General features: G+C 38.0%; 1 protein-coding gene across 11 annotated transcripts in view; it reads left to right on the top strand.

Moving 5' to 3' along the window:
- The window catches only part of LOC427439 (Nipped-B homolog-like), a 159425-nt gene that overhangs the window by 4951 nt on the left and 142016 nt on the right, over nt 1–12458 (top strand). For 4 of the 11 annotated variants that reach the window (XM_040656535.2, XM_040656539.2, XM_040656536.2 and 1 more), the window contains exon 1: nt 5824–5931. The gene's annotated coding sequence lies outside the window, so the exon portion shown is untranslated. Of the gene's footprint in view, nt 1–4382; nt 5932–6065; nt 6383–12458 lie in introns of those variants that run through there. The other 7 variants (XM_046905814.1, XM_046905815.1, XM_015277520.4 and 4 more) reach the window with 5 other exon arrangements.

Consider the following 12458-nt stretch of genomic DNA (forward strand, 5'->3'; position numbering starts at 1 on the left):
AACTTTCCTTTGTGAGGTTTTGCTGATAAAATATTGGGTGATTAATTGTTTCAGTAAAGAATTAATTGGAAATGTTAAGGTGATTTATCTGTAGGTGCAGGACCACAGTTACTTGCCTGTATTCTAGCTCATCACTCCAAGAGACTGCTCTGTCTCTAAAATGTTATGTAAATGAAACCACCAAAAAATGTTCAGAAACTCTGGAAATAATTTGTCTAATAATTGTATGTTGGTGTTTGAACAGAGTTTGGCATAGGCTAAAAGCATACTAGCTTGCACTCTCCCAGACAATTCCTGGGCACAGTTTGGAAATTAGTGTGAGTAAGGAACCATCCCCAGTGGGCAGTAGATGCATGTGACTATATTATTTTGAATCATTATGAGTTTAATAATGTAGGCATGAGACATTGTACAGTTAGTAGCCTTAATACCAGGCAACAGTCCCAGGCATGTTTAACCTATTAGTTTTTGTGTATCCATTGAATATGTTGGCTGAGATAGTTAGCACTTCACTGTCTGAGGAATGGAAGTTTCTCCATTGTTTTGAAGAAGCAGTTCTTAAAGGCCTAAGCCCAAGTGCTCTTTTAAAATATGTGATTTAGATAACAATCTCTCTTAAATCTTCCTTTTACTGGTAAGTTCATTAAAAAGGGAGTGGTAAGGCATTTTAAGCATGATATCTCACATTATAGATAGTTCTCACATTTCTTTAATCCATGCAAGTGTGGCTTTCAGCTTGTGCTGAGCACAACAGTCCTTTAGGCCAATTTTTTACTTCTGTCCTGTGCCAGAAGATGAATGTCCACATTCACTTGTTGGCCATGAAGCTATATTGGCTCATCTTTACACCTTTTAAAAAATGAGAAAAAATTATTAATAAAAAAAAAAAAAGCTTGCTTGAATGTTTTTATCCTTTTCTCTAAAAGTAGTCCATATTGGCCTTCACTGAATCTGCAGAGAATTTTAAAGAAGTTCTAGGAAGTTCAGGAAGTTACAGTAGGAATGGTACCTTCTTCCTTTCTGAAGTTTATGTATGATGATTTATATCCAGAGGAAGGTGCCAAAGGAGCCTCTTTCTCCAGGTTTCAGATTTCTTACAATGACAACATACAGCAACTAACCATCTTTACAAAACAGCTTTTGTTTTGTTTGTTCTTATGACCTTATACAACAATTCTGGAATAGGCTACTTGTTCAGCAGAGTAATCCATTGCTGATCTCCATTTCTATTTTATTATTTTATTTATTTATTTATTATCTTTTATTCTTACATTTTTTAGTCCAAATTACATGTTATACATTATCTGTATTTAATAATAGCTAAATTATTCAGAATCTCAAGTGCTTTGAACAATGAGAAACTGACCATAATGTTCAAATGAAAATACTGGGGTTACATCTTCTATCACTTTTCCTTCAAAGAGAACTGTTTTTTTGCAGATATGTTTCAAAAGATATGCCAAAAGATTCATATCCTATCCCTATACAATCAAAAGCACATTAATATAGTACAGACTGTGCAATTTTCTAACTTAGAAAAAAAAAAAGTAGTAGTATTATTTCATGTCAATACATTGTTGTTAACAATTTATTCTAGATATTTGGAGTGAGGGGGAAAAAAAAGTTATCTCTGTCTGGCTTGCCATGAAGGAAAAAAAAAAAAAAAAAAAAGCAGTGACCATTTAGTAAACCCACAGCAACTACCGTGCAAATATTTTACACCTCAGTCTGCATGCTTCCTTGGATTTTTATTTTACCTGTATCACTGAAGTCATTATCTGACATTCAGACTGCTTACTTCTCAAGATGAGTATTCCCCAGTGAATTAATTAAGTGCTGCTATTATTTGCTCCTGTGAACTAAAAGTTAATGCAAAGAATGTAACTTTGTATTACTTTGCGTACTGCATTCATAATTACATTAATCCTACTCGGTGTTGTAGTCCAGCCTTACCAGCATTTTTCCAACAGTTTGAGTACTTGAGTTTAGGATGACAGCAAACAATTACATATTGCATTCATATAATGAGGTATCAACATTTTGTAGGAAAGTTTATTTCAACTACCTGAGAAATTTACAGTCATGGAGTCGTGGAATATCTTAGGTTGAAAGGATCACCTAGTTCCAACCTCCCTGCCATAAGCAGGGACACCTTCCATGAGATCAGGTTGTTCAGAGCTATTTATTAAAAAAAAAAAAAAAAATCTGCACAGAAATACATACTATCTGTTAATCACTAACAGGTAAACATGATAATGTTTGTGCATTCCATTAATTACTTAAAGTGACATGCAACTGTATGTTAACCAGCCTTTAAAGAAAGCAAAACGTAGAGAAGTACAATACATTTTTCATTCATTCTAGAGAAAAAAAAAATCAAATGTCAACAAGCAGTTATTAAGAAAACATTTGTTGTAGGTGTGTTTTTACTATATTACATATTGTCTATAATTTATGAAGCTGAACAAAAACTTGTAGCTGTCAGGAACATTAACATCAAGTGAAGAGGGAAGACTCCTCTCCCGTTTTAAACAGTGTACATGCACATAATGTCTTTGCAAGCAGAAAGCCATAAAAAGCAGCAAGAATGGTGTATATTTTGGTGGAAAGTGTTTGAGAAATATGTTTTGAGAACAGGATTGTGTGCATGAAGGTCTTCAATTCCTGCCTTTTAAAGTCACATTAAAATTACTGAATTGTATGTTTTCTTTAAAGAACAAGAAGTGAGTCTCAGAATAACTGGCTGTGCAAATACTTCATATTTATGGGAGCCCAATCATTTGTTTAGAGAAAAAATAGAACACATTATCTCTTGACTTCAAAGGGAGCAGATTAGGCACTAGCTTTACCCTGAAATTTGCAGTTCATTTTCACAAGTATATAGGTGTGGACTTCTCAGAGGAATTTGAAGGGCCTTGCCCTGCTCTACACTGCCACCAGCTTTGTCTAGTGCAGCGTACATTCCTTAATGTGCCACAGTCACGGCTGTGTGACTGCATAGCTCCTCCCATACAGATTAAGACTACCTCCACCCCATGACTAAGGCCTGGAGCAGAAATAAGGTTTGAAGTATCTTTTGCTATGCTCTCTGATAATATTTGGAAGTCCTTGTTTTTACCCCATTTTGTGTCCGTTTCAAATAAAAAGAAATATAACTCATTCATACTAAAATATTTTTAGGAACTAGTGAGCTTTCGTTACACAATAATTTGTTGTGAGTAGACCTTCAAAGGCAAAAGGGATACAGGAATACTTGTCTGAATGCAGCTGAGGAATCATTTTTAAAAGTGGGTTACAGTAATATCTAATAGAATAGAACATACTTAACAGTTTCATTCCTTAAGGGAGAAAATTCTCATTTACTCACATGTGTTACAATAACACTTTCTAAAACAACTAATACATTAGTTGTTTTCTTGTGTAGGTAGCAACATCACAGTATTTAAACAAAATAGCTGCTTCAAAAAATTCCTTTTGCTAAAAAGGATTATAAAAGCCTAAAATATTGCCAGTGATGTTCTCTCTAGAAAATTCTGGCAGAAGCAGAATAGTCAAGTAGGTGTGTCTTGCATGACGTTTCTACTACCTAAACCATATTTGATATGGAAGACACCTGGCATTTGAAAACAAGGAGTATTTACATTTTATTTACATGGTAAATCAATTAAGAAAAAAAAGCATTTTATAAATTAATAAAATCATATAAACACTCCAACAACATGAATTATTTACAGTAAGTTGGAAGTAGATTGAACTAACATTCCTGCAGCCTTGTCCTTTTAGAATCAAATTCTCGTTTGAATTCACACTAAGTTGACATAATACACATATGTGGCCTTGAAATACATGGATTTTAAAATTCAGTTTATCACAGAAAAAAAATATATATATTTCCCCCTTGTCTTGCAGAGTTGCACTGTATTAAATAAAGCATGAGGATTTATGAAAGTGCTTCATCTGCTGCACTAATTATTTAAAACAGATAATTTAAATTATAAATGCATAAACAGTTGTAAGGTTGGGACCTTTTATATTGACATAAAACAAAGGAATGCAATACATTTCTTTCAGAATCTGGTTTACTTTGTTTCCTTTAAACTTTAAACCCATTAGATTGAAGTACTGAATTACGGTGTTCTCCGGTGCCATCTTCATTTCTGTACTTTCAAACAAGTACACTTGTAAAACAAACTTTGATTAATCCAACATAATGAATTTAATAGTTAAGCTTGAGAGCTAGACTTGAAATCTGCCTTAAAGATAGAGCATTACTGAGGAAAACGTTAGGACTTGGAGAGATTCAATTAGCTTGGTGTAAGATATTATGTCTTTGTGCAGACAATATCCATCCAGAACTGAAAGGGTGTGTTTATATGTCACAGGACATTTACATCTTGCTGTGTCCAACTGTATGGCTGAATCCTGCATTCCATAGATGAGCAAGAATATAGAAGGATTTTTGTCCAAGTACTGAGAAGTTCATAAAAGGAGTGAGTATGAGAAAATACGGTGAATTCATTAGATGTCAATGCTTCTATTATTCTGTGCATGTTTATTCAGAGTTACCTGCATAGAGACACAGAAAATCTTTCAGAGGAGGACACGCTCCAAGCCGGTCCTTCACAACCCACGGTTAAAATATCTCCAGTAAACCTGGAAGAGGGTGGGGAGCAACAGCTTCCAGTAAAAGACCCTTCACCTTAACATCTCTAGTTGCCCCCATGCTCGTCTAAAATTCTTGTTTATAAAGCCACTCCGTTTCGTTAAGTCCTCCTGGAAATCCCTGGCCCCGGCAACGCTGTCAGCACGGTGTTTCAGTTCCTGCGACACAGTCTCTTTAAAAAGGCAGAAGCGGACAGTAACGGTAACAGTAACTCCATCGGTGTCCCAGGTCTGCCACATCCCACCCGCTGGGGCGGAGGGGGCTGCCGCCTCGCGGGTCCTCACACGGCTCCTTTTTACGTCTGCCTCCTGCGGGGTGGCATTTTGCGGTCACTTGCAGTCCTCCCCATCCTTAAGGAAAGCGAAAAAGAAACCCAGAACATGTATTATTTTTTTTTCAACGGCCACTTCTTCGCAAATCGCTGGGTGCCTTCCTCTCAGCGCAGGCCTGAGTGCAAACTCCGGGCTCGTACCGCACACCGGCAGGGAAAGGAAAAAGAAACAAGGAGCCCCGGCGGCAGGCGGAGGGCTGGGGAAGGGGAGAGCCGCGCGCGGAAAGGGCCGCGCCCGCCGCCAGGCGCGGTTCGGCGGCGCTGGGAGGGAGCGGCGCGGAGCGGCGGCGGAAGCGGCGCTGGCTGAGCGAGCGGGCGAGGAGGCGGCGGCGAAGGGAAGGGGGAGGCTGTTGGTGTTTGGCGCCGGTGGAGGGAGTCATTCCTGCAGCTGCACTTCCGGTCGGCATTTTGTTGAGAGGGAGCGAGAGAGACACACACAGGATCCTTCCCCCCCCTCCTCTTCCCCCCACCCCTCCGCTCGGTACCGACTCACCGTGCCCGGGCCGCCCCCTCCTCCGCCCTCCCGCACTCGCTCACACGGAGGGAGCGGCGGCCCCTCGGCAGATCGGCCCCCCCTTCCGACTTCCCCCCCCACCCCCCCTCCCGCTCCCCCCGCGGCTCGGGCCGTGTCTCGGAACCGGTTCGGCCCGGTGCGGCGCGGCCCGTGTTGATGTTGTGAAGCAGGCTCAGGGGAAAGGGATTCGTCTCTGCCGCTCACCCCCCGGCTCTACATGTTCGCTGCACTGAGGAGGAGACGGAAGAGGAGCCAGCCCCCCTCCCGGCCCGGATTATTGTTGTTATATTATCTCCCCTCCTCCTCCTGCTCCGCGGCGGCGGCGGCGGCCCAGCGGCGGCGGCGGCTCCTCTGAGGAGGGAGGGGGGCGGATTTCTCTCCCCCTCTTGGATTCTCGTTGGATTCAGACGCCGATTTGCTCAGGTAATCCCCCCCTCCTTGTCTCCCCTTCCCCTCCCTGCCCTCTCCATCAGCCGGGCCGGGCCTCCGAGCCAGGGGCGGCCCAGCGCTGCCGAGAGCGGAGGGGATTAGCTCTTATCCGGGGTACGGGGGAGTAGGTGGCACAGGAGGTGTTTATTTCGCATCCCCCCTTCTTGCTCGCTTGGGTTTGGCGGAGGAGATCGGTTCTTCCCAGGCTGCCGGGAGGCCTAGGCCTGGTGGAGAGCGCAGGCCCGCCGGCCAGCGCCTTTACTCCAGCTCGGGGATTAGAAAGGCGAAGCGGCTTCTCGGTGACAGGCCTCAGCCCAGAGAGGAGGAGGAGGAGGAAACAATACAATTAGTCGCAAATGTGCGCTGATACTGTGCCATATTTACAACTTCACCAGAGCAAGGAAGCAAGGTCCCGGCGCAGACAGCCCTCTGAACTGAGGAAGGAGTAAGTGGAGGGACAGGGGAAGAGAGACAATGTAAATACACAGAAACAAAAATATCTGTCTTTGCTGCTCTTATCTCCTAGCAAACTCCATTCTGAAAGTTCGAATGGACGTGAATTTATAACGTTTAAGGACTCGATCTCTAAATAATAAGGCGATTGATTAGGGTGTTAATCACTTTGTGTATTTATAGCAGAACTAGACCTTGTGGACTGATTGACAATATGGACACCTGCAGAGCTAGGAAACAGATAGACAAGCATATTGTGTCGGTTATTCCACACAATCTCAATACTTATGTGCTGTAGATGTTATAGAAATATGTACTAAATTCAGGAGAAATACAATTTTATGCTTTCTTAAAAAAAAAAAATAGGGAAGGGGTTTAAGAGTAAAGTGGTACATTTATGACATCTCAGGGCCCAAGGTGAAGGTGAGATTTTACCTTAAGTATGTGAGGAACAAACGTAAATTTAATTAAGTGAAAAAGTGAAGAGTGTTTAAAAAGTGCCATCCTTTCTTGTCAAGCCATATCACTTTGAGAACCTGAGGTTGTTATTGGCTGCTTGTGTCCATGATGTTTGAATATGTAATGAGGTGTCACTTTAACAGGTCAAGTGTGTTTTGTAAATGACTGTTGATTAAGTGTCAGATCTTTATAAATAAATGATAGCTAATTTTCAGTAAAATAAATCTTGGACTTTCTATATAGTGTGGTTGAGAGTGATATTAAAAATTGAGGTAGATTTTAAAGCAAGCACCCTCCAAACTAATAAAAGTACTCCTCCAGAAATTACATAATAGGTGGAAAACTTAAGAAAATGACTTTCACTTTTCTTGTAGAAAGAAAATTAATAGATGACAAGCAGCTAATACTTTGTAAATTTTTAAGTAGTTTTTTGAGTTGTTCAGGCAGATCTGTTGTAATAGTAAGTGGTTATTGTATCTAATAAAGTAACTTTCTGGAGTATTGTGTTCAGAGTGGTAAAAACTGCTATGATGCCTTTGAGTGCCCTGATACATGTTTAGAAGGGTGAAGTTAATATAGTTGTCACGTAGAAGGCGTGTTTTTAATGCTGTAAATCCGTGTAGTAGTCAGTAGCGTGTCCGTGATTTGTATTGGTCAGGGAGCAGTTTGAATTTTAAAAAGCCTGAAGATCCTGCTGAGCCCCAATCCCGGCCTCCCTCCCTCCCACTAATCTCCCATTCCTGTCTTTGTGCTGCCTGGTCCTGTTAGACACTGTTTGCAACAGGGCCTCAGGCCTACGTGCCTGGAGAGGAACCATTTACTCTTCGAAAAACCAGCTTTTTATTTTTAAACTTAACGAATTGCAGAGGGAGCCACTAGTTGTCTCTTAACTGTCTCTATCTCTGTGTGTAGCTGAATTGCTGTTTTCTTTGGGTCCATAGCATGCGTAAGGGCTGAGTGCAGCTTTGCTTCACAGGAAAGAAAGGACTGTGCAGAAGTACTTGTAGTTCTTGGGGTAGTTTTGATCATTAGGAAGTGACGTTAGCTGAAACATTTATTTCGTTGTTTCAAACAACTCTTTCTTTAACAAAGAAATGTGCTTGTTGAGTTAACACGAGTGAATTTATCTGACTTATTTTTGAATTTAAGGGAGTTTGTTTTAAGTATATGAGATATGGACAGGAAATGAGCTACTGTAGTTATGTAGTTCCTGTCAAGTTTATCTCTCCAGGGTTGTGTTTACAGCTTTTTTTTTTCTTTTTTTTTCTTTTTTTTAACCAGAAAGTGTGCTCTTTTCTGATATCAAAACTAGGCTTATTTATAGAGAGAACATTATAGTGCTGTCTGTTTATGATTTGTAATGAGTTTTTGTTTTTGTTCTTTTGAGCCATAGATGGTTAATTCTCGATTACCTGCATTATCACAGTTTATGCAGTTGTAAATTTTAGGCAGAGGTATTTAATGGAGAAATGTAAGGTGACTTTTTTTTTTTTTTTTTTTAGGATCATATATATTACATATAGAATTGTGTACTTCACTTTCCATAGCATTAGAAAGTCTTTTGCTCATCACAGCACTTAACAGCTTAAGGATGTAGTTATTTTATTAATGCTATGGAAATAGAAAATCAATTATTCTTGAGTTGTTAGTTTTAAAAATCATTTTAACTGAAGAGGAAAAAGGAACATTTTTTCTTCTGGCTGTCTTTTACTTTGTGCTTTTGGCTACCTTGCATGTTTTGAATTTGTCACCTATGTACAAGTTCAATTTCTTCTTTTCCTGTGAACTTCAAAGTTTTATCTGAAGTTATTCCAACAAGTAAATAAATATCCCTGAAGCTTTTGCTATCTTGTAAAGCTTATCTTTTCAAGTATATATATATGTATATAGATATATAAATATATGTATATATATTATAAAGACATAGAAACAGGCATACAACAAAAAAACATAACTTTTCTACATTTGAAGTGCTTACATTTTGATTTAGGAGAACAATAAAGAAGAAACAGGGAAGCAAAATTATACAACTCAAACCATTTGTAGATCCCTGTTTTACACAAGGGTACATGAATCTGGGTGCAACCTCATTTACATATTTGCGAGTCCATTGACAATAGTGTTCCTCTTGCTCTTCTTGCAGAATCAACACAATATGTAGCAATGTCTTTGGGCTGGAACCATGTTTTTGTTGTTTGTAGAATGTTAAACATAATGCAGCCTTAATCCCAAATGATTCATGTGTATATTTGTCTGTAATATAAACAAACCATATTTTGAAGGATATTAGATGAAAGAGTAGTATACATTTATTTCAGCCAGAGATTGGTATAGTAAGTTTGCTATTGCAATTGTCTGTCTTTTCAGTAGTAAATGTGGTACATTTTTGTGTGCATTACATTAGGAAGTGATAAAGTCATCCTGTTAAATTTAAATTGATGTTAACTTCATAAACATTAGACAACAAATGTAAAGTTGGTGGACAATTGCTACTAATTGGAAAGAGAAATTATGATTCTTTTCCTAGTATTTGGAGAAATTATGATTCTTTTCCTAGTATCTGGACCTAAGAAAGAAATCTTTTCAAATTAAGAACTTACTGCTTTCTAGATATTTTTCTAGAAGAATTTATTCTATATTTGTCAATCTGTGTACATTTTGATAGCAATTATGAATGTACTCAATTGGAAAAATATAGGTCATTGTAACTTTAGAGTTTGGTGTTTGGTAGGCAGAAGGTGTATCATCCAGTGTTAGTAGCTACTTATAATCACAAATTATTTTGTTAGAAATATTCAACATTAAAAAAAAAAAAAAAAAAAAAAGGCCATTTCCATATGATGCAACTTATTTTCAGCCTTCCTTTTCATATGCCCTCATTAGATGTAATACAGATTAGGTTAGTTTCTGGTTTTCAATAATCAGTGATAACAAGCTATATGGAAGTGCTTGAAATTGGTGGTACCTGTATATTATTGGTAATAATCCTGTTTAAAGGTGATCATCTTTAATAGTAAAAAAAGGAAGTCTTTTTGTCATGTCGTTGTTATAAAACCCTTCAATACAATTTATCTATATTCATGTTTTATTTCATTACTGTTATAACCACATTTAGTAGATGTGCCTGACCTGCAAAGTACATGTGAGAGAGGTGCTTTATATTGATGTGTGCTGCGAGATTGTGCAGAGTCTATGATTTGTCTCACTTCCTGTCCCAACTGTTCCCTGTGGAAAATCTCACTAGCAACAGGGAGGAGAGAAAGAATTTTGGTTAAGCTGTATGTAGAATCTAAAAGGCAACTTAAATGTAGTTGTTGGTGCTGTTCTTGAAGGTGGCTTATAGAAATAACTTTTTAAAAAACGTAAAAATTGAAGAGCATTTTTCATGTTAAAGTCTTTAAGTTGGACCAGATTCTAGAAGATTGTATTCTTACTACTTCTATTATTTATTCCAGTGGGTTCAAAGTGGTTCTTTATATAATTAGATATTCCAATTTTTCAAATTATTGCTATGGTAGATATAAAGAACTACCGTGGTGGAGATTTTTTTTTTCCTTTTTCCTTTTTGACTTTTCAGCAGAGTGAGTGTGTAGACCTGCAATGTATTGTATAGGAAGAGTGTTGAAGACGTTAGACTGTAAAGTCAGACTCAGATAAGGAAACAGAATAAGACTTAAGAAACAAACATAAGCTAGCCCCCTTCTCTGTACACTGGATCATTAACTACATTATTGTATCTTCCCCTTACCATTGTAGCCCCAGTTCAGTGCTTCATACAATGCATGGGAAACAGCAGCTGACTAGTATACTGTTATAACCTACTTTATGTATTTGTTTGGCTTTGTCATGTAGTGTGCAGCCCACTGACATTACCTGCTGTATTGCATCCACATCTTTAATGAATGTTGCAGTGTTTTCATCTATTCATTTGTAAGAATTATCATAAAAATACATATCTGTGTGTCACCAATGTTCGAGAACACTTCTGTAGTATATCCATAAAATATTATTTCCATTTTACAGATGGAAGACTGAAACTAAGTCAAAATTGTGTTTTAAAAGTGCTTATAAATCTTGAGTGTGTAATTTGACATGTTTTATTCTTGAGATCTTTAGAGTTACTTCACAACACAGAATGAAATCATGAATTTATTTTATTTTGTTTGTTATTGTGGGCGTCTCACACTTCAACATATCAGGCCTGTTGTTTCTATGCTGCACCCATAAAAAATGTAGAATGGGTTTTCACCGATGGCCTTGAACATCTTTTCAGTTTTAGCTGTCTTGGTTATGCCAGGAACTAGACAGAAATAGATTTCCTGTTCTGAAAAAATTAAAAAGAGTCTCATAACATGAAGAAACAAACTATGGGAGACAGCAACTGTAGCATAACTCCAAATCTTCAAGTGATTAAATAACTTGCTTGCCATATTGAAGATTCTCAAAATGCTACTTTGAACAGCATACAGAAATAGCAAGCATGGAGAAGGTCTTAAGCCTTTTTTGGTGCATGTTTGGAGTGTGACTCTGCCCCTTGAAAGTGGTAGTTGTTGCAGTTCATGTAAACTGGTTGAGTGAAAACCCTTGCAACCTAGTGGTCAGACCATTTCACTGCAATGTCATTTGGTCACCAAATTAGTATTTGTGCTAAACTGTGTGTCCGTGTTAGGAAAGCAGGACTGTTCTGAGGTATCACATGTGTATTCCTAGCCAGAGCTGTGGGATGTAGAACGTCCCATGTTCAATCTGTATCAGACAGAGTTGTTCATGAGTTTTTCCTCCTCCATACAGCTTTTTATCATCTAATCATCTGCTCTAATCATGACCCAGAGGCTCAAGGTATATTATAGAACAGGTAGAACAAGTATTTCTAAGTTTGTAAAGTTTTGTGGGTTTTTTGTTGTTGTTATTGTTGTTTGGTTTTGTTCTGTGTTTTTTTTTGTTGTTGTTGTTGTTTTGTTTTATTTAATTACTACTTTTGCAGACAAAAATTGTTTTTGACAAACTTGCAGTTTCCAGCAGATCATCTCTTTTGGGGGAGTTTTTTGTTTTTTTTTTAATTAACTGTATGCTATTTAAATTTCACAGTAAAAAGGTGTAACACCTCACAGAACAAAGCTCCTTTTACTTTATAACTATAATTTGCTTCATGACCATTGTCTGTCACATACCATTACATAAAACAGGGATGCTGGGGGTAACAAAAGCAGTATATGATCATTTTATGAAGACAGTTCAGTCCTTAGTGTGTTTTGATATAAGTGTAAGTGATTGCAATTCTGACATTTCTTAATACTTTAATACTTTCATGTTTGGCTTTATAGTACAAACCTTTCTTTTTTCTTTCTTTTTTTTTTTTAAATAACATAACTTATCAAACTCTGGGAATGTAGGCACGTGTCTATGACACTGCAGGTCCTATCTATTATGTCTGAGCTAACAAACTCACCTTTGTGTTGACCATGTATTCAGAAAGGATAAGTTTAGAAATACTTTGTCTCAAAAATTTTGTTTTCAGGTCTAAAGTTTCAATACAGACTGTCCCACTTCTTGCATGTTTTCTTCCATTCAGACAGATATATTACCTATAATCTCTCTTTGGGTACTGA

This window comes from Gallus gallus, chromosome Z (genome assembly GCF_016699485.2).
Source record: "Gallus gallus isolate bGalGal1 chromosome Z, bGalGal1.mat.broiler.GRCg7b, whole genome shotgun sequence".
NCBI classification, from domain to species: Eukaryota; Metazoa; Chordata; class Aves; order Galliformes; family Phasianidae; genus Gallus; species Gallus gallus.